This window comes from Mya arenaria, chromosome 4 (genome assembly GCF_026914265.1).
Source record: "Mya arenaria isolate MELC-2E11 chromosome 4, ASM2691426v1".
In the NCBI taxonomy this organism is placed as follows: domain Eukaryota; kingdom Metazoa; phylum Mollusca; class Bivalvia; order Myida; family Myidae; genus Mya; species Mya arenaria.
In genome coordinates this window covers 30,251,473-30,273,679 of record NC_069125.1, presented here as the reverse complement: position 1 = coordinate 30,273,679, position 22,207 = coordinate 30,251,473, and the positions used below count along the sequence as shown (strand labels likewise).

Genomic DNA, 22,207 nt, shown 5'->3' with positions numbered 1-22,207 from the left:
ATGGAACACCATAGTGAAATATGGAACCCCCTAATGCAATGTGGAAAACATTGTTGCAATATGGAACACCTCGATAAATAAGGAACACCTTGATGCAATATGGAACACCTTGGTGCAATATATAACTCCTTGGTGAAATATGGAACACGTTGGTGCAATATGGAACACCTTGGTGAAATATGGAAAACCTTGAGGAAATATGGAACACCTCGGTGCAATATGGAACACCTTGGTGCAATATGATACACCTTGGTGAAATATTGAACACCTAAGTGTAATATGGAACACCTTGGTGCAATATGGAACACCTTGGTGCAATATGGAACACCTTGGTGCCATATTGAACATCTTGATGCAATATGGAACACATTGGTGCAATATGGAACACCTTGATTCAATATGGAACACATTAATGCAATATGGAAAACCTTGATGCAATATGGAACGCATTGGTGAAATATGAAACACCTTGGCGCAATATGGAACACCTTGGTGAAATATGGAACACCTTGGTGAAATATGGAACACATTGGTGCGATATGGAACACCTTGGTGCAATATGGAACACATTGGTGCAATATGGAACACCTTGGTGAAATATGGAACACTACACCTCTTGTCCCTACTTTTTTAATTTTACGAAATATGTTATTAGATATTTATCCAATCAGAATCTGGCAGGTTTTTTTAACATAAATATTTTAATTGTTGAAAATCGCTTTCCATTTTTGTACTGTGAAAAACCTAATACTATGAAAAATGTTAAAGTTCCAAATTCAACTTTCGTCAGGTCAGGGACTTAACATTTCCTCTTATTTTTAGTTACAATATTCAAATTAGTCTGAAGCTGCATAGGCTAAGTTTAAAGAGTTCCAAATACCGTATTCGCCAAGGGCAATAGCTAACGCATCTAAATACATTAAAATGATTTCTAACTACCATATATTGCTTAAGTCGGTGTTTTCAAAATAAAACATTGTTCAAAGTTGCTTTATTGTCTGATGACAGTGAAGCCAATTACGATTCCAATTTACTTAACATAAACATTTTTGTTATCTAATGGTTATGCAGTTTCGTGCTCCGCCAATAGCTGTCAAAATATGTCATCAAAATAATTTAACATCCTTTAAAAAGCCCTTGTTTGTCTATCAGTATTATGAGAAAACAATACAGGAACTGTCGTTTTTAAACAGCCGCATCATTATACATACGTCAGTTGCTTTGGAGACATTTATATGTAATGCTGAGAATAAAAGAGGATAACGGAAGTGTCATGTCAAACAAAAAAATTATTGAAATGGTACACATTTGTCCCTTGCTGTGTACAAGACAACACGAACGGAAAAAATACAACATTTTCATTAAATTAGTAGGGCATTTGGAATGGCAATGCTCCTTTTGTAAAGAAAATGTGCGATACATATGAAGTTGTTGTTTTTTTTAATTCAGATATTAATGCCGCTGTATTGAACATAATGAAATGAGTGTTATCACAAAAGGACAAAACGTCACTTTCCCGACATCACCAAGGTATAATTAATACACTAGCTATGAATGTATCAACAGCGTTACAATATTTGGCGAGTAAAACATGTCGAAGGGACAAAACTCTACAGGAGGTTCTGACTAATCAAATGAATGTTTCGTCAATATGCAAATAGCATAACTCTAGGACAGACGGTTAACCGTTTCAAGAACATATGTATAATACTTAAAATTCGTGTGGATGAATAGTTATGAAAAAGAAATCACATACTTATATCACTAGTATTATTTACCGCAAGCATCATGAAATGCTAAGTTAAGCTTTCAATTAATCATTAATTTCATATTCAAGCTATCATGACATCGTTTTAGATATCTCATCATATCTATAAGTTCAGTATGATTCGTTTTAATAACGGCTACTTAAGAGTGAACATCGTGGAACCTGGCACTATAATGACATGATATGTGATAAGCGTTACTATATTTTCTTCCTTTCAAACAGTTCAGAGAGTACAGCACCAAGTGCACATTTTGATGCAAGTGTTACTCCAAATATAATGCAAGCTCACAATATATATACATAGCCATTGATATCATCATATTATTAGCTAACAATGGTTGAGTATATGTTTCGACTATATTTGGCAGCAATTTTCAAAATGGTCTACGTCTACTTTTCACATTGATCAACCTTTTTGCAGTTACTATTTGTTGTTGAAACGTCAACGTTTTGCTCCTAAACATTAAAATTGTAAGGTTTTAATTCGACTGTTAACTTTATGTGTTTAATAAGTCCCATACTATCAGACGCTTCAAATAGTCTTCACACTAGCATATGATGTCCATATACTCATGTCATTAACCATGATCACAATATTTTGCAAAAAAATAATCAAATACCTTTATTGATTGTGGTATATTTGCCTTTTTGTACGCAAACCATTTCAAGGGTAGAACCAAACATCTAGTTGTATCCATTGCATTCGTCCTCATTTGTTTGGAAGTCTTCCGGAAATATAATCGTTCATCTGGCTGTTGCAGACATGAACGATTTATTTTCGTAGAGACCTCCAAAAAACACTTACCTTTACATTCAATTTTTAATTAAATTATCTTACAGTTACAACCAAAATATCAAACAGGCATAGTTTACTGGCACAGAAAGCCCGAGGACAGATAAAAAACAAACATTTTAGAATTTAAAATCGCTTTTGAAATCATAATATATATATATATATATATATATATATATATATTGGAATAGCAGTAAGCCATCAAGAGTTTAAAATATACCAGAACTTCCGACACCGAAAAACACAATATAACACCGAGGTAAGTACATAAATTAGTATTATGCTGGTATCCGTAAACGATCGTACAAATTGTTAATACAATTATTTTAGACAGCGTTATGTGTTGGCATCTCCTCTGAGTCCTCCTTGTTTAAGTTATTAATGCACTTCATCATGTTGATGATATTTTAACTACGATCATGTCTTGTGAGGGTAATGTTTTAAATTGACGAGCATATAAATGTAGATGTCTGAGATTTCGAACTTTTGTCAGGTAACAACGATTTTCACTGGGAAACCAGACAAATGCTACCTGTTTGAAGATGTACGGCCACATTATAATGTTTGCCTAATTTGTAGGAAATACAATATGAGCCTTACTAAGTAATATAAAACAAGTCACTGTTCATATTGCACAAATACTTGATTGTGCACTGGCATACAACAACTATTTGTTCAGTTCTGTGTTATAGATTAAGAAAAACAAACTGTTTTATTGTCATTTCCATTGACGACCAAATGTATCGTTCAGCGTAGGAATACCAGACATTCCAATATTGCTAGCGTAATTGCAGCATACGGTCTGATCAAAGACGAAACGACATGTTAATTTTGCTCTATTAACCGATCATTTCATTTCAATCGCACCTCCGTTATGTCAAATTTAATATCTGAGAAATACTTCCATTTGTCGTTTCAAAAACTGACCCTTTGATAAGAGGAAACTAATTTAGAATGTTGAATCCTAGAAAAGCCTACAATTGTTGGCGATTCGATGAGTGAATGTTGATTTTATTTGCATTTGAAATTGCGTTAGGCTGTACTTAATTAGAGAAACTTGGAACGCTTTTCAAACCAAAGAAAATAACAGATAAGATAAGAAAGAAGCAGTGTATTATTTATCTGGTTTAGTGATAATCCGGGGCGTGTCTAGATAACAAGTCATATTTCTAGTATGTTACTTGTTTTGCGAGTTAAACGTAGTATCTATTAGTTGATTTATTTAAAGTATGTTTCATTTACACGTATGTATTCAATAATAAACTAAAGAAGATCAGGGGACGTATTCAATATCGCTCTTATCCATGTACTTAGGTACGCTTCAGTGATTCCATTCAATCAGTTGGCCAGAAAGTATGTCGAGGTTGAGTATTTAATATAACCCCTAGTCGAAGTTAATACCAAATCAACGCACAGCAACTCTTTATGTTTTCTCTACCATACAGTCCAACACTATGCTTATGTGATTTTGTCCAATAAATTAGAACACACTTATACTTCGCAAAGTATATATATTATTTCACAACAAGAGTTATCACAATAAGCATCAATACGCAATGGAAATAGAATCTTTATATGTAGAACTGCCGTACTATAATTAGATAAGACTCTGTCACAATAAAACTTGATCAGTCAAAAGAGAATCTGATAAAATTCCATGGTCCTAAAAACACATGCCTTATCATACAATTTACGGTAAGACCTCACATGTAGTTTCGGATTCCTCTGGTATAATTGCTTACTTGTGTTATGACTCCCTTTCTTGAATTGCAATCTTCCAAAATACGTTTCAGCGACTTAGATTTATCGATAACATTAAATCAACATGATAATAAACCACATCACCTTATGCGTGACGTTGCCATTGATAACTGGGTAATAAACACAGCTTGCGCTTCAATTAAAGTACAACTTAAGCTGTAGCACAGTAAGTTGCTTAAATTTACATTATAAGACGTATATAAAATATTGGTTTTGATAAAAAAAATGTCAATAAGTCGAACATACAACATTGCTGTATTGCAGTGTTTTTGAAATTTGAAAATACGGAGAGAATTGAGAGGTTTGGCGTTCGATTACCGTTTTACCCCATACGGTGAACTCCTGTGTTCGCCCTCCGTTCCAAGGCACTGACCCAAATGTTTATTGATAATCGATTTATTTGTATCGATGTACACTGTGTTTTGTCATGTGTGCTTCGTTTTGTATGTTTGAACTTTGATGGGAATTTATGTTTAAGGCTAGTAGAGAGGCTGTAGTGTATGTTGTATTGTTTGGCAGGCAACGAGACGAATGCATGTTGCCCTTACGCACATTTGACTTTGTAACTCGTCATTGAACGATAGTGACATTAATCCTTTACCATATGTTTTACGCTGAAGGCAAGGCAAAACTGTTCAGTCAAGGTTGGAAAATATTAAACAATACACATGCTTTTCACCAAGCGGTATCACTGTCATTCAAGACTTCGAATAAAACAACCGACGTTATTACATGTTAATCCACCAGCATAGTGACTAGATATTATTTGTAGGTGTAAACCCGTGAGATTACAATGGTGTTAATACAGTAATTAATGCCAAGACGGAAATGGAAAGTATTCCAGAAACGAATATATTTAACTTTCAGTACAAGAACGATAGCTTTCCGTTATTAGATCAAGCTTTCATATTGCCAGTTGTACATAAGAGTTCATTATACTAGTAAACAGTGCATGCGTTTTTTTATAACAACGTGGGTCTATATTTTTATGTCTGCTTGGTCTGTCCGTGGTCTGTGTACCTGTGTTTGTGGTTTTTGTGTTTTTGTTTATCTTGTTTATTGTCTTTTTTAGTCCTTGTCTCAATTCTCTATAGCTAAATAGAGTTAATTTTGATTTTTTAACTACTGGGGTTGCCTCTCTAGTTTTTATTGTATTATTGCATCACATGCACTGAACGTAAAACTATTCTCAGTGAATTCTATTGTATTTGAGACTTTCATATATACCGTCGTCTTTGTGATGTTCTGTCCAAATGTTTCCTAAATAAAACTTATTTTCAAAGAATATCAGAAACGATTCGCATTATTAACTGCAAATTGCAAAGTACTTCATTGTTATATCTATTTTCAAGTATCCGTTCAACAGAAAATACCAAACAATTTAGTAAGATATGAAACAGTTTTACAAGCAAAATCCTTCCGACTACATTCAATGTTAGCACTGGTTCCTTTAAAGCACTCTATGAAGATATACAGATCATATTTTGCAACATTAGCACGGACGAATCATTCTCGTACACACGAGTGATGATGCTTATCGTTAGATTTATCAGTATCAAACCTCTGATGAATGAGAATGGAACGTAAATGTGAACATAAATGTTGTTTCATTTAGAAATTAAATAAAAGTAGCTTAAATTGAGTTTTTCATGCTATTTCCCAATATCTGAACTAATTTAATATTACTAACGAACAAAAATACGTTCATAAGCATCATTACATAATGCAGAAGAACGCAATCTGCTCTTTAAGGTGAGATACTCACAGGTATTATTGTAATAATCTGTCTACTATTTCCTAGTTGGTATCTATTAGATTAAATAAGGAAACGGTGTTTGTATTTCCCTGGTATATTATTACATCTAAAGTGTATATTTAACAATTAGTTCTCATCAAGTAGTGTTGCGCATATGACACCTTTACCAACATGTATTATTATTATTATTATTATTATTATTATTATTATTATTATTATTATTATTATTATTATTGTTAGTAGTAGTAGTAGTAGTAGTAGTAGTAGTAGTAGTAGTAGTTGTAGTAGTAGTAGTAGTAGTAGTAGTAGTAGTAGTAGTAGTAGTAGTAGTAGTAGTAGTAGTAGTAGTAGTAGTAGTAGTAGTAGTAGTAGTAGCAGTAACAGCAGCAGTAGCAGCAGCAGCAGTAGCAGCAGCAGCAGCAGCAGTAGTAGTAGTAGTAGTAGTAGTAGTAGTATTTTGTAGAAGTATTGAAAATAGGATTGACAATGGCTCTGAAATGCTCCCAATCATAAAGAAACGTTCACATATACAGCAGTAATATTACTGCATTTAAGACAATAGGCAAAACAAGTAGAACGGTTTTCCGGGTATACATCTGACCATTGTTTTCCCATAATTGGGACACATAAATAAATTAGTAATTAAGATTAAATCGTATTTCCTGCAAAGGAATAAAAATATTCTCTGTCTAAATAGAAAGAGATCAATCACAGACTGTGAAGGTAATCACATTTTTAATTTTAATCCTTGCATAACAGATATATTTTCTAACTGATGTGCAAAAGCTTCGTTCTCTTGCCAATAGCTGTTAAACCAAATATCATCCAAACGTTAGAGATCCACCTGTGTGTTGATCAACGGCCTAAACATCGTCATGATTTAACACCGATGTATACTAGTCTTTAAACAGGCGCATCATTTTACAAACGTCATTTGCTTTAAAAATATGCGGGCGATTATACAGAAATCGCACCCCGCAGCCAACTAATAAAAAAGCATTATAGTCATCGTCATACGACGAAGGCTGTCAATTTGCATCGTGTACGAGGACTTGTACAAAACTTGTAAGTTAAAGATGCATTGTTGTAAGTAAATGTGGTTTTTATTATATAATTTATTAAGTTTAGTTTTCAAAAATATGTTGACGTTTTCTTGTTGCGGTATCTATTCACAGCAGCAGTGTTGTACAGGAAGTAAACGGTATCTATAATAGCTTATAATAATGTATAATAGATAATTGCCTTTTTGCACATAAGCCACGATAGGAATAGCAGACTAGTCACACTAATATACAAACGAGGTTCACGAGTTCAAACATTTGGCAGAAATGTAAAACTAGTGAATGTTTACCTATTTAAAAAAAACAAGAATCGTTATATCTAGTAAAAAGACATTACTGTAAAGGATGAAAAGTTTTAGTATAACAATAATGAAATAAACTGCTGTCAAATTGAATTTTGTATTATTTATTGAAGATGTAAAATTTGAGATCGCCTTGGATGGCGTGAACACTTTGGTTTAGTACGACATTTGAACATGGCGTTGTCATGATTTCCTGGACTGAGAATGCTACATGTACTTAACCATATGAAAGCTGCAGTCCATATCGGATCATCAGACAATCTACCCAGCCCCTATTTTTGCGTATGGCCCTTAGTGCCGTGTATATTGGTAACTCGGTGCAAGCTATCCTTCGGGATTCATAAGAAATGGAACATCCACGAACAATGGCAAACGACACAACTTTGAGTGATTATTCTTTCATTTTAAACGTCTGCAATCATACAAGAGCTCTTATCTAATGCAAAAATAAAATACCTTGTATTATCGTTTGACGTTTTAATCTTAAATCTGAAAGAACATTCACTACAGAAATAAACTGATTGATACGGTAACAAAATATTCCAGATCGCAATATAAAACGACATCACATACAAGATCACCAATACGTTATGAATTCCAAGCATTAATTCAATAACCCTTATCTGAAAGTTCAGCCATTCATAAGTTATCCTGACATCCAATCATATTTGCTCAGTTTGATTTCTTTATTAAGACCTACTTTAGATTCGATATCCCGAAAACCTGGTTGTATCATGTGCTGACACGCGATGATAAGCCATAATGTATTCCTTGCCGTTCAAATGGTTCCACAAGTTTAGTATGAAATACATTTTCATTTATGTAAGAAATGTTTCTTTCCAAGCAGAATTAATATAAAAACTGATACAAACATTCGCATTTTACCAGTTACACTTATATTATGTCATTCAATCCTGAATTGAATGACATTATAATTACAAGCAAAAGTTTAACAGCACAAAACCCGGGGCCTTCATGCTCTTGTGTGACCTTTTGTTTGTTTATGCCGTTAATGTTTCTGTAATTCGTCGTCTGTTGTCGATACAAGTCAATGCCGCAATGGCACTGCTAGTGTATAACTTTATATAAGAGCAGTCGGTTTGAGAGCGTTTCTTAATGGACGATCTTACATTGTTGATGAAACACATGGTTGTTAAAGCACTGTTAAATCAATTAGTTATGTATGGTTGATAGGTCTTAAACAGCGCAGAACGCTTCCATCGAATCGACAACGTTGGCTCTCTTTGACAACATGAATTCAAAATGCAATTCTCGTTAATACTTATTTTTCTACTTGAATATCATCCGGCCAACATTATTTCTACTAATATCGAAGATTCTTTTTCCCAGAGCTATATTTAATCATATTAATTGAGGTGTCTGAAATAACGAATCTTTGCCAAATTACAAGAACTATTCCTGGACCACAGATCAAGTTTGCTCTTTGAAGTTGAAAGGAAAAAAAACGGTTGATCCAATAAATACCATTGTAAGTAAAGCAACTTCGTTTCTTGCCAAGACAATTATAAAATATTTGTCTGTTCTATAGTTATTATTATTAAGATCATGTTTAACATAAATTAACCGACAAGCCTTTTTTTGTGCTGAAAAGGAGGAGTTTATGACATTTTTCAAGCAACATTCTGCATAAACAGTTATGTACATTCATACGTATAATTACGTTTTCATAAGCTGGTTACATTTGGAACTCGTTTGACGCCACCTAGTAAGATTAAATAATACAAAATTAATTAATTTAGTTATGTTGTTAATAAAGCTGCTGATTATTTCCGACATGTCTTCTGATGTTGAGATTAGGCATACCAATGAAAATGAGTTTCATTATTATTGGCTTTACTTGTTATTCACTTTTTTAAGTTCTAACTGCCACAATAATCCACATATGTCATTATGATTAAGCTTCACAAGAACAACCATGCACCCGATAGCTGTAACAACTTTTATTTTTTTATATGTATACTTGCCGTAGCAAGATGACTCTCGTATTATTAAGGCAATATTGTTACACTTGGAATATAATAGCAGGAAACCGATGGTTTTGTAACTTGCTAGTATTGTGGACAATTAAGTATTAGTATCTAAACTTTATGTTCAATTCATTATGCAATGGAAACTAAATGGACAGGATCCAAGCTTTGCTTTTGTGTGGCATAGAAATAAAACTATGTTGGCAACAACATTTTTTAGAGTTCGAAGGAAAAATGCAACTGTAAATTGCTTTACTGATAAAGTTAAGATTGTCGATGTAATTGGAATTGCTGTATTGGAAATACAATGCATCCCCTTCTTAGCGTCTGGATTTGAACAATAAATAAGACACCAAAATTGACACCAGTTCTTGTTTTTGTCCAGGAAACAGTCTCGAGCGTGATGTTTAAAGCTGCCATCTTTCACCACAATCGAACTAAATTAAATAAATAATAATAAATAAATAATAAACTAAAAGTTAAGAATGTAAGAAGTGTACATAGAGAATACTAGGTTAGTGCCGTGGATGGAGGAAGTTTATCTGGCATGGCGAAGGAATTCCTCAGCCGACCCAGATAAACTTTCTCCATCTAAGGCACTAACCTAGTGTTCTATTAATCATGTTGCTTTGTTCATTAAAACCCTATAAATTACCTTTAAACTATCAAATTTCTTTAAAAACAAGGAAGAAAACTGTTTGTTTTCCTGTTGAAGTCGGCATCCATGTTTAAATGCGCCCTCCCCCCCCCCCAAAAAAAAAAAAAAAAATAAAAATAAAAATAAGATAAAAATAGTTGTCATAACTGTTGTTTGTTTGTTTTTTTAATACGATTTTAGTCGAAGTAATTGGATTTAAATACGTCAATATCAATTCAAGACATAAAAACCTTTTAAAAGTGCATAAACTTGGATCAATCAACAAACATTATCTAATCTTGTAACAAGTATTCGGCTAGTCAAAGACTACTCCGGTCATGGGTCATGGATCAAAAGTGTTTACAAGCAATCGCCACATGTTCAATGGATTCAAATCAGTTTGAATAAAGTGTTGGATTTTCAGAACTGCACCGGGAAAGAGTGAATTCATTTCTGTTGTGATTTTGTCATTTTGTCATTCAACACAGAAATGGAATTCAATATCGTAAAATGCTGCATATTTTTTAGCATTTGCGGGTGGGGTTTGACTTGTTTTACATGAACTTTGTATATGATGTAGATTATCTGGCCGATTTTCTTTGCTAGAGTCTTTATTCTGCAAAGGGATGGATTTTCATGGGTGTATTTTTGTTAAGTTCGGTTGTTCGCGAACTTTTGATAAGAATCTAAAGCAGTATTTGTGTTTTTCCTCTGACATTTAAGAATAGAAAAGCAGTTCATTGTCGTGACCATATGACCACCTGACTTTAGATCAACATCACGTAGTCTACTTTCCTTATAAATAAAATAAATTGACAAGGAATCTTGTTGTTGGACCGATTTGCATGCAAGTGACAGGAAACATTTAATTATCGCACCTATCGCGTTTATTATTGCTCTTATAATAGAACGTGAACTTAATGGACCAGCATATTGGAAATTGTAACAAATGCCTTGTGTAAAGTCACAGAGCTATGATAAATCATACATACTAAAGTACAATGGACCATTCAAGCTTTGATATATGATTATGAATAAATATAAAGATAACCAACTTTTAAAGGTCAGAGAAATATGAATGATACTAGTTTTTAGGATTATTTTATTTTGCGAGTTATTGTTAATTTTAGACATGTGTGGCTGGAAATATGCACAAGAACTTTGTGTTCCACGACGTGGCGCGAAAGTAGCATATAGAATATATACGGCGCCCAGGGACCGATTAGACCGACAGTTACATTGACAGGACTATGCACCAGCTGGAACACATGTAAGTGTCCACAATATTCGGCATTTTGGGTCAGTTATTTTTATTATTTAATGTAAGTTTTTGTTACTCTTGTTAGAGGTTAAATAAAATAAAATTGTTTTATTTTTGCAATAAGTACTTGTGTCGAGATTAATTTATTAAATTGTTGATTGAACTTAGTTCAACAATAGTACACTTGTATTGGTGGAATATTGCATTGTCGTCGAGAGCTTGTACATAAACTCATTGGGTTGTGTATGATATATTTATGTCCATGTAAACGCTACGTTATGTCTGTGTTTCGTATATAATTGGGAAAATTCTACTGATAGACATAGAGTTATCTATATAGAAAGGTTGAATTGATTTAATTCAATTAAAATATTACATTGTTATTGTGGTGTATTGCTTTAAAGTTAATACATTTAATTGATGTTTAGTTGGTGTAGTTAAAGCACATTTCATATGTACTGAGCATTTATTAAAGCGATCCATACAAATAGCAATAATGTAGCAGAAAACCTGTGCACTACTTAATGCGATTAGATTTAATAGCTTCAAGTGGCATTTTACTTTTTTGTACCTTATACATAGTATGACTGTATGCGTCAGTCATTTGTGACAAAGTATTTATAGTGTCATATGTTTTAGCCGTTCCATCTTGGTGGTACGTTTGGCAAAGTAGACGTCAGGTCAGGAATGCACCGAAAGCGTTACGCCAGGAATATTAGACCAACGTCATATCTACACGGCGTCATACTCAATGAAATATCCATCGTCAACTCGTCAGCTGTTAGTTGGGCAAGGGCTCGACTAGGGATCACCGTCACATCGGTATACCGCCGGTCACGTGACATATGCCGACTTCCAGGCTAGTACAACTCGGTGCACAGCATACATTTCTACACTTCCGGGTATTGGTACAGCTCGGCAATACGTTTTGATTTCCGGTTCAGTTCGAACCGACACTTCACTTTCGGGCTTTTGACGGCTCAGACCGCTATCTGCTACGTAGGATCGACTTCTTGTCCTTGCATTGCTCTTGGTCTGTTACAGTTATTGACGCCTGGACTCTACACCACTAGATATTCAGTTTTTTTTACATCAGAGACATTGGTCTGCGTATAGTCTTCGTTCACTTCAGTGCACTAACATTAAAGCAGCTGTGATAAAGTAATGGGTTCTTAAGTAATGTATTCATTTGTATATATTCATTCATTTGTTTGTAGTATAATTGTTAATAAATTGTTATTATAATCTTTGTTGGTATATCTCTATTCTTAGTGAGTTGTTGAAGAGTTGTCGTCCCTCGTCAATCATGATCGTTACACAATGCAAAAATACATTGATCCTCCAAGATATGTTTTTCGCTAAAGGCAAGGCAAAATGATTCAGCATAACTGGAAAAAATAGCAAGTGTTTGCTCCAGCGGAATCAGTATCATTCAAGACTTAAGGTAGCACCACAGACGTTTTCACATATTTATCCGCCAGATTTTAACTAGATTATATGTAGATGTACACCCGATTGACAACAATGTTGTGAATATGATACGTTTGAAGAGAACTTGAGAGTATATCAGCAATCAATTTACAAAGCTTTAGTCTTAGATCACGATGTGATATTGCCAGTTGTACATAATAGTACATTTAATTTGTATTTAATGCTACAAAAGCAAACACTATACAATATTAGGTTTCTATAACAAAGGGGGATGGTGATTCGTATAGTATTTAATGGTCATACAGTTAAAATTAAAGCAAGCATATTAATCGGGTAATCAGAGAACAATATATTCTTAAACCGGAAATTAATCATGCAGAAAAACTCTTACTGTTATACTGTTGTTTTTTTCACTAGCACATAGAAGAAGTTACTGACAAAACAACGAACACAGTTGGCATCAATAGTAAAATATCGCTACAAACATTTAACTCATAACTTCTTCACGTTTTAACACACTTTTCGTCCATTTCACCGAAGTATTTAAATGTATAGCATAATCAGTGATCAAATCTTCATGAAGACAAAAGCAAGCAGACAAACTCATCATTTAACTTAAGAACTCAACGATATTTTAAACGCCAAATTAAAAAACTCAAATATTTGAAGAGCTATTCAAATAACCAGAACTTAAAACCAACGCGAAGCTTAACTAATTAACCCAGTTTTCCAAAAATGTGGTTAACGCCTCGCAGATTGCATCGATGAAGCGTTATTGAAATGTCTGAACAGACAAAGTATAATAAATTAGTACCTATTTGCATCGATAAAACGTAAATGAAATGTCTTAACAGACAAAGTTTAACATATGTTTACCCATTTGCATTCGACAGAATGTCGTACAAATTGATTCAGGTGAGAGACGATGATGATTTATGTTTTTAAAAATGTTGATTGAGTATGCATGCTGGGATAATTGACATTCACATCAATATTTCTCTGAACATTCAATATGTCTTATATCTGGAATAGTAGAAATATTTCATAATTATACACTTATGTAACTCCAGTTATGAATATTAGTATGTCGTCAGTTTACTTTTATGAAATTAAAGGGGGAGGGTATTGAGGAAGAGAAAAGAGAGCCAAAGACTGCCAATAGGACATATAATGAGTATGGGTGTGATGAAAATGCTTTTTCATAACAGACCCCTTGGTGTTTTAATGTGTTTACCGTTTACGTTTTTTTCTTTATTCAAGATTGTTGGGATAGGAGTGGGGTTTGTGCAAGTAAATTGCTTTAACCCTCCAGTAAATATACATTTAACTGGCCGTTCCAAGGCGGTACCTAACAAGCCTTAATAAGCATACCTATTTTTTTTTATTTTTTTTTTTAATGTATCAAAATCTGAACTTTACAATATTGCTGAAAGGCTTTTAGAACTTAATGATGAAGAGGTTATTTAATTTTAATTTTAGTACGCATGCATCAAATAGGCTTATTTCATACTTTTTCTTAAATAATGAAAAAGACACACATTTCTATCACAGTTCCAATTCATTTAAAGATTGAATATTATATTTTATCGGTAGGATTTGCTTCATATATTTGAGTTTAAATAAACTGTTAACGAATAACTTGATGACTTTTAGTCAATACATGTTTGCATTTTAACGTGGCTAAGTAAATCTACTAAAGCCCCTGTGTATACTTCGAACAACACAGATCTAGGACAGAGTTTAGGGACATTTGTAGACTCTCATGGATGTGTCATACGAAATTTCGGGATTTTTTTGCAACAAAACATGCCTTCAAAGACACTTGTCGTAGAGATATTTACATTTGAACGCTATTACGCGATTTCAAATCCTCTTCCACAAAACAAGCATCATTCTCCTCTTCCTAAGCATCGCTAACATCGTACGACAAAAGAATCGAAGGTTATATTTGACTAGGGTTGGAGTTTTGGTCGTTTTAATTGTAATTAGAAACACATTCTTAAACAGTTTGACGTCACTAGCATATTGTACGCTATTTCTTTCAGTCTGAAATATCTATAGCTTAACACCTAATTATGTTAATATAACAGTCAAATGATAGAATGAGTTTTCAAACGTTAATTTTGTTTATGATATCGTTGCTTGCATTTTCATTTCCCTCGTGTGCCGAGCTATGAGATTAAATAATACGATGAAAAGGCCGTCTGTTATTTTAACAGAGGTTTCGAGCAACCGGCTCTAGGACTACCTGGCCATTAAAAAACATACATTAACATGACAACATGACAACTATCATGCAAACAATTTTGCAAGCTTTGAAATATTTGTTTAAGGTCTTGTGTGTCATTTGTTGGTTACCCTTGTCGAATTAAACAATATTAAACTAAGTGGGCATTAAAAGACAAAAGAACAAAATAAACTTCCATATTTTTCTTTTTATACATTTTATTTAACAATACAAGTCAACAAAGGATAAAATATATGATACATTGAAAATCAGCACTGTACCTTTAAACGTGTTTGTAAGTATATGATATTTGAGAACCCAATCAAATAGAAGTTTGAGTGGGCTATGTTTTTTCTGAGTTTTTAACCTATATGCTATTAACAGTTTTAATATGAACACTTAATGTCCATTTTTTGTTCTGTTCGTAGGGTATTGCTCCTGTGCACAGGTTGATAGTATTATTCAGACATGTACGTTCATTTACACATTACGTACAGCTTGTCAATTATCATTCAAAATAATTACCCTAAAACGCGTAAGGCAATATTTCGTCTGAAATTGTGCATCGTCAATATTATTCATGACTTAATGATTTAATCATTAGCAGTAGAACGATATTTCGTCTGTAGAAAGGTTAAGAATCGTGCATCGTCAATAAAATGCATGAATGCATGATTTAATCATTATGCAAACCGAAATGAATTAATATATACATGTATAATAACACATCTCCAATGTAAGTTGGACGATTTGTTCATGTGTATAAAGTCTAGTATGCCATTATAAAATACTAGATAATTCCGTTGTACATGAAGTATGTTTCTTTCTAATATTGGTAAAGCTCCTACAAGACGACTTTTATGTACAATACTATGTGGACTTCTGTCCATGTACATCTTTGCACTAGGAATGCAGCATACAACTATGATGTCCGTTTTACAATGATTCGATTGTTTGATTCCTAGTGACCTTATACTATTTTGGTATCTTTGAAAGGGTTTTATATTGAGACAAAGACTATTTTAAACTTATACCGAACCGATATTACAAACGATCTGTTTTGGTCTTTAAATATCTCAAAGTTGGTATTTTCAGTTGAAATGAAGGTTAAAGATAAATTTCGACAACATTATATAAAAGGATATTCGGTCATATAATTCACATATTAGACACAACAAACAAAACCACGTTAAATGATAGCAATATATTTCTGGTCACCATGTATCAATATATAGCATTATCGCTAAGTGTTAACAATTTGACAGGTTTACTTGGGCTACGAATACCGTAGGAAAACCGTACTTGTATTCTGTTACCTATTTCTTGCCATTCATGTTGTTTTTTGGCACACATATTTAAGCAAACAGAATATGCGGGTGGAAATATATTCACTGTAATGTTCATTCAAATGTGAAACTGTGATATTTCGTGATCAATGACGAAAACAAAACTCGTTCATTAAATACTAAAAGCACAAAGGAAGTATCACACTATACATCTTTCGTTTTCTAATAACTATTGAAAATGTGCAATATGTTACGGGGCACATTTACAAGGATATTGTTTGTTGTTGACTGGGAGTCTTAATGAATGAAATTTCAATTCAGATGTAATCAAGAACATCCAAAATGGCACTATTTTGTGTCCTATCACAATTCATTTACACTTTCTGTTTAGACACATCATGTTATTTCAACACCTCCATCTCACATAATACTGTAACGTCGCCTTGATTTGCCCCTCTGGGCCTATCAGGCATAGGACCATTTAATCCAGGTAGGTTTGGATTAAACTGATGTGAAATATGCCGAGGACCATTCAATCCGGGCAAATTTGGATTAAACTGATGCGAAATAGACGACTTAGAATTGAGTCCCTACAATGAAGTCCAGTGATACCATTGGCTAGAGCAAGCGTGGCTCCGCCAGAAATAATATTTGGAGGTGGCAAGCTGTTTTTTGTTTCAATGGAGTTGCGCCGTCGAAGATTTATCAGCGGCCGAAGACTCACGAAAGGATCCGTTGAGTTACGGCGGGAAATCGTGACAGGCTTTGACCGGAAGTATGTGGAGCTTTCTACATTTTTAGCAAACATGAGAAAAGCTTCTTCTATAATTTCTTCCGATACTCCTCGGTCAGCCCAAACTGTTGTTAAGCCTATATTGTAACAAAAACAATACATTTACATCATTTTTGTTAACCGTCATATTAAATTCCAGTTCACACTTAAATTACCTTCCCCTTTCAAATATTTGGATTATTATGTATTTCCTTTGTAATTGAAAAAAAATCAGCGAAAATTAAGGTATTTTATAAAATATCATTTTAACAATCATTTAACAACACTTGATTATTTTGTCATATGTTTTATGATATATTCAAATTTATCTGTAAATGTACTTTACATGTTTATTTATGAAGAAGGGTTTTTTGTGTTGTCTTATATTCAAATATATGGTGCTCAATGCTACTTTTGGTTTTGGATGTTTTTCGTTCCATTGTAATTTCAACAATATTATCATGACTCGTCAGCTATTTGTTTAAAACTAGTATAGGTGACCAGTTAGAAAAGTTGTTTGTATATATTGTTTATGAGAGTTAACTCCTTACCAGTGCATGTGGCCGCAACTCCCGCCAGATGTTCTTTCTTGTCATCAAAGTACAGCATGTCACAAAAGTCCACTCCGCTTGCCCGCTTTATCCTGTTAGATTGAAGAATTAAATGAACTATGTATCGTGTCTCAATGTTAACTATGTTGGAGAAAACCTGTCAACTCGTTCTTACAATATTACAATGGAAACCAAACTCGTAATCTACTCTTTAAGCATATTACAAGTGACACAATACGAGAACTTGTAATATGGTTAAAGAGTAGATGAAAAGACCTTAACTTTGCATACTTTTGGTTTAATTTAAACAGTTATCAAAAAAAAAATCTAAAAGAATAAATACTTGACAAAGTGAAATATTTTGGATCCCGGGTAGATTTCCTGGTAGTCAATAAACTCATCCCATCCGAACAGCTTTACGAGACGCGCACATTCCTCCTTCAGGAACGACCTGTAAAACAGACTTGTCGTTGTGATAGATTTAGTGATTCAGCATTTAATTTTATATATCCGCCATAACCTGTAGTTTAACTATATCATTTGTAACAACGATCATAAAGAAATTTATGTTAACTTATGCAAAGTCACTATTGTTTGAGTGCTGTCTTTTATGAACAGTCACTTTCGTTAGAGGATGTGGTCTTGTATCCTCTGGGGAAAACCGGAGTATCCGGAGAAGACCTATTTTTATTTAGACAAGAAACTGTTTGATGATACATAGTCCTAGTTGATGCTTAACATATTCTTACACAAGTCCTTATCAAAATAGCAATGAAAGCAATTCCCATTCGTGAAAATTACGGTTTTCAATGTTATGACAACAACTTATAGTTTCAATTATTTTTTAAAGATGAAACGATAAAAACGTCTTTCGTTATCTTAAAACAGGTGAAACTAAAACTTATGAAATTAATGCATCAGACTCATCTGATTTGATGGATTATCGAGCTCTTTCCCAGGACGCCTTTTACCTCTCTAATCTAACAAGACTACCCTATGCTTGAAATACATTTACTCTTGTCTTAACAGAAATTTAAATGATATTTTAAGGTTACACACAACTGCTCTTATAATGATTTAAGGCAACATATCTTACTCGGATGCAATTGCAATTTTGTAGCCATCAATATGCAATCTATGCAGTAGCGGTTTGATGTCAGGGAAACTTTTTACTTCTCGAACAGAAGCATCACACACCTTGTTCTCGCCCCCGTAATACAGTAAAAATATATATAATGATATTCTCAAATAGAAAATAAGGTGAACTTATGAGATTGTCGAAGAAAGCAGTTTCTCGTTCGTTAAGTGATTCCGGTAATTCGGTACTCTATACCATTTGTTATTTTGTTGCCTTCTTTGAAAGTGTAAATCGCATCCTATTAAATTTATACGTCTAAATATTATAAAAGATAGACTAACACTGGTAAAAAAATAACATAACTCTTTGGCGGTTTTTGTCTCGAATTGTATCGAAGGCTTTTGCCGGCTCGCTCACAATAAGACATAAACCAAGCCTTTCATTTCCAAATTAAACTAAAAGTTTTAAAACATAAAAAACAAGTAGGTTACGAACACGGATTTATTTATAGATATGTTCTACAAAACTTTTTATGTACCATTTCTATGTATTGTTCATACCATAGACATACAACAGTGCTTGTTACTGGATCAGTTAAGGAAATTATTTCATTAAATTATTCTTATAATTTTACAATTACTTTTATGTCATTTTTGGGGTATGTTTTGTATCTTGAATACTGAAATACTGCGCCACATTTGAATAATTATCTGATAGCTGTCAATTATGTTGACATAAAAAAACAATTTGTTGATTGATCTTAGGGGAAATTCGTTTTCTATTTCACTACGCGATGTTCATCAAGTAAAATGATAAGCACATGATCAGATGATGATGTCTAACGAGAAATTGGGTTAAATACATTACAAGATCTGCAAAACGCTGACAATGTATGGCTGATGAATGGCATCACCGGCGGAATCTTTTCACCTGCGCTATATATTCTGATGAATGGTGATATAATCAAAAGGTTTTCGATAATATGAAGGAATCTGCTTCAGGAATCTAAAATATAATTCTGGTAAGGTTTCGACTCCCAGTGTCTAGATGATGCTCATGCGGTACATTATCTGCATTCATACTGTTTGCATGTGAATTGAACATTTGAATGCCACCTCCTTTCAGTTTCTTTAGAATATAATCGTGCTCGTTACAACGAACGTATGGAACGTCGTAAAAAGAGCATTCATGTGATTGCTTTTAAGGCCAATCAGTATATGAAAAATAGTTTGAATGACAACTTTGAAAGTATTTAATAAAGCAGTCACGAAAAAGATCTCTCATAAAAATGATTTATCGATATATCTATTTTTAGAAATTTAGCTCTGCAATTAAGATGCGTATTTCCCCATTGTTTTGAGGTCGGCATTTTTCTAGACGGTTTGAAATGACGTTTTCATCAGCAATTATCACAAAAAAATATTTAGGAACGACACTAAAACATGAAGTCCTCCATACTAGAAGATGTTGTAAGTGCAACAACCTAAGAGTGTGTATTTCTCTTACAGACATTTATTGAATTTCTTGTAATTGTATAATGAAATATCGAGGACCGATAATTTGTTTCTGTGTATTAAAGCAGTTTTGGGTAAGTGCAAATTATGGGTATTTTACAATACTCTTAGCTTTAATAGTTTATTCGCGTTCTCCTTTATTCATTCACAAACCGCTACTGAAAGTGCAATGATAAACAATCCGTATGATTTAAAATGTCGGATTTTTCCATTTCATAACAGAGTCAATGAAATTAGAATAAATGTGACACGTTTTGGATGGTATGGACATTATCTAAAACTTTTAGTCATCTGCAAGGGTACAAACATACGACAAAACAAACCTGACGAAAGAAGGTTTATCTCTTGGGTATCTTATGTACGTAAGGCAGACATGATGTCTACCAAATCATTGAATATTTTGATGGGTGTCTTAGCGCTTGGATAATCCGTAAAAAAACTTTGGCATAAAGAGCTCAATGAGTGATGCCATCTTCACCAGAATGTCTCCCTGACATTACTGATTCACAAAACTTGGTCTGGCAAGATGTAGATCAGAGGAAATCCAATCTTAGATAAATATTTCCTTATCAAAATCAGGCCTCACGAAAACCGGTTCATATTCCATAGGAATTCATTTGCTTGTTTATTTAACATACATTACAGGAATTGATGCATGTTCAAGCAGGGTGAATAATCGGAGGTAATTTATTGAATGACTGACAAATGTATCTCAATCCGATGATTTCTGAGAGAGTTTCTTTACACAGTGATGCTTGTTGTATTCGTATCAAAAGGTACGAGACAGGATGAAATTAAGTGTTGAACGAATTCTTCCAAGACCCATCCCATAGAACGTTTGGAAAACATGCAACATTCTTTTGTACATTTTTATTGAAATTCAGCCATACGAAGGTAATCGTGTTGCTGTGTTCAACAGCCTTTGAAGGCAACACTTAGCATTTAAAATAATGGATTAATGAAAACATACGTAAAAAGAGCTCAGGAGAAATTAAAACATTTTGTATTGTTCAAATAAACAATTCAACGGCATGTCAACTCTAAATGCAGTTGGTTGCAGATGTAATCAACAAGTATCTAAAGCAACGATTAGAGCATGATGATGGCATTCGCACGTAATAGTTTGTTGACTTTAGTTGAGATCTCCAGATGCTCGTACTTATGGTTTATCAATGTTATTGATATTACATGAGTTTAAATTGCTTTGGTGCCTGTTAGGTTTCAATTATTTCAATTGATAAACATATCTGATAATGTCAGCTCTTTTGCTTTAATCGCACGTAATAGTTTGTTGACTTAAGTTGAGAACTCCAGGTGCACGTGCTCTGTTTAAACTATTATGATTTAAATTGATAAACACATCTGATAGTGTCAGCTATTTTGCTTAAGTCATAATGTTAACGTTTTGCGGACTGTCCATCGTTAATGCGAAGATATAATTGAATTCACGCCGTATAGAAAACATAATGTGACTAAAGAGCCAAGTGTTGAAATATTGGCAAATCAAGCGATAAAAGCTATTACTAGAGATTGTGTTATGTGTACGAGAATATGTCAATGATTATTCCAACTTAATATTTAACGGTCAATATCTAATTATGGCATGCGTCTGTGTACTTATTGTTATCATGTAAATTTAAATAATGTTGCTTGTTTTCTTAAAATAGTATTGATATTTTTGAAAGGATAAATGCATACTGATTAATATCATGTACACAAACATGACTGCAAAACATTTTAAAGTTATTGTAGTTCTCATTTTTGTTTCTTATTTCAACTTAAATCGGACGTGAAATACTTTTTTGTAATTGTTCAAGTCCATAAATCACGTTTGTTATATTGTGTTTTATAATTACGTTTTTGTACTAAATAATACCAACAAAATAATGAGATAACAGGACCGGGAAAATTCTACATCGGATTTCTTAATTCATATAATTCTAAATTATCTACATTATCCAAAAATCACTATTGTTAGAACATTTCTATGGTTAGTTTTAATTTTATTTTATATTGAGTTA

The 22,207-nt window shown here is 33.3% G+C and overlaps 1 protein-coding gene and 1 pseudogene across 1 annotated transcript in view; one reads left to right on the top strand and one right to left on the bottom strand.

The window, feature by feature from the left end:
- The window catches only part of LOC128231387 (sialate O-acetylesterase-like), a 270,653-nt gene that overhangs the window by 119,764 nt on the left and 128,682 nt on the right, over positions 1–22,207 (top strand). The gene's annotated exons all lie outside the window — the stretch shown is intronic.
- Positions 16,692–20,658, bottom strand: LOC128230747 (uncharacterized; annotated as a pseudogene).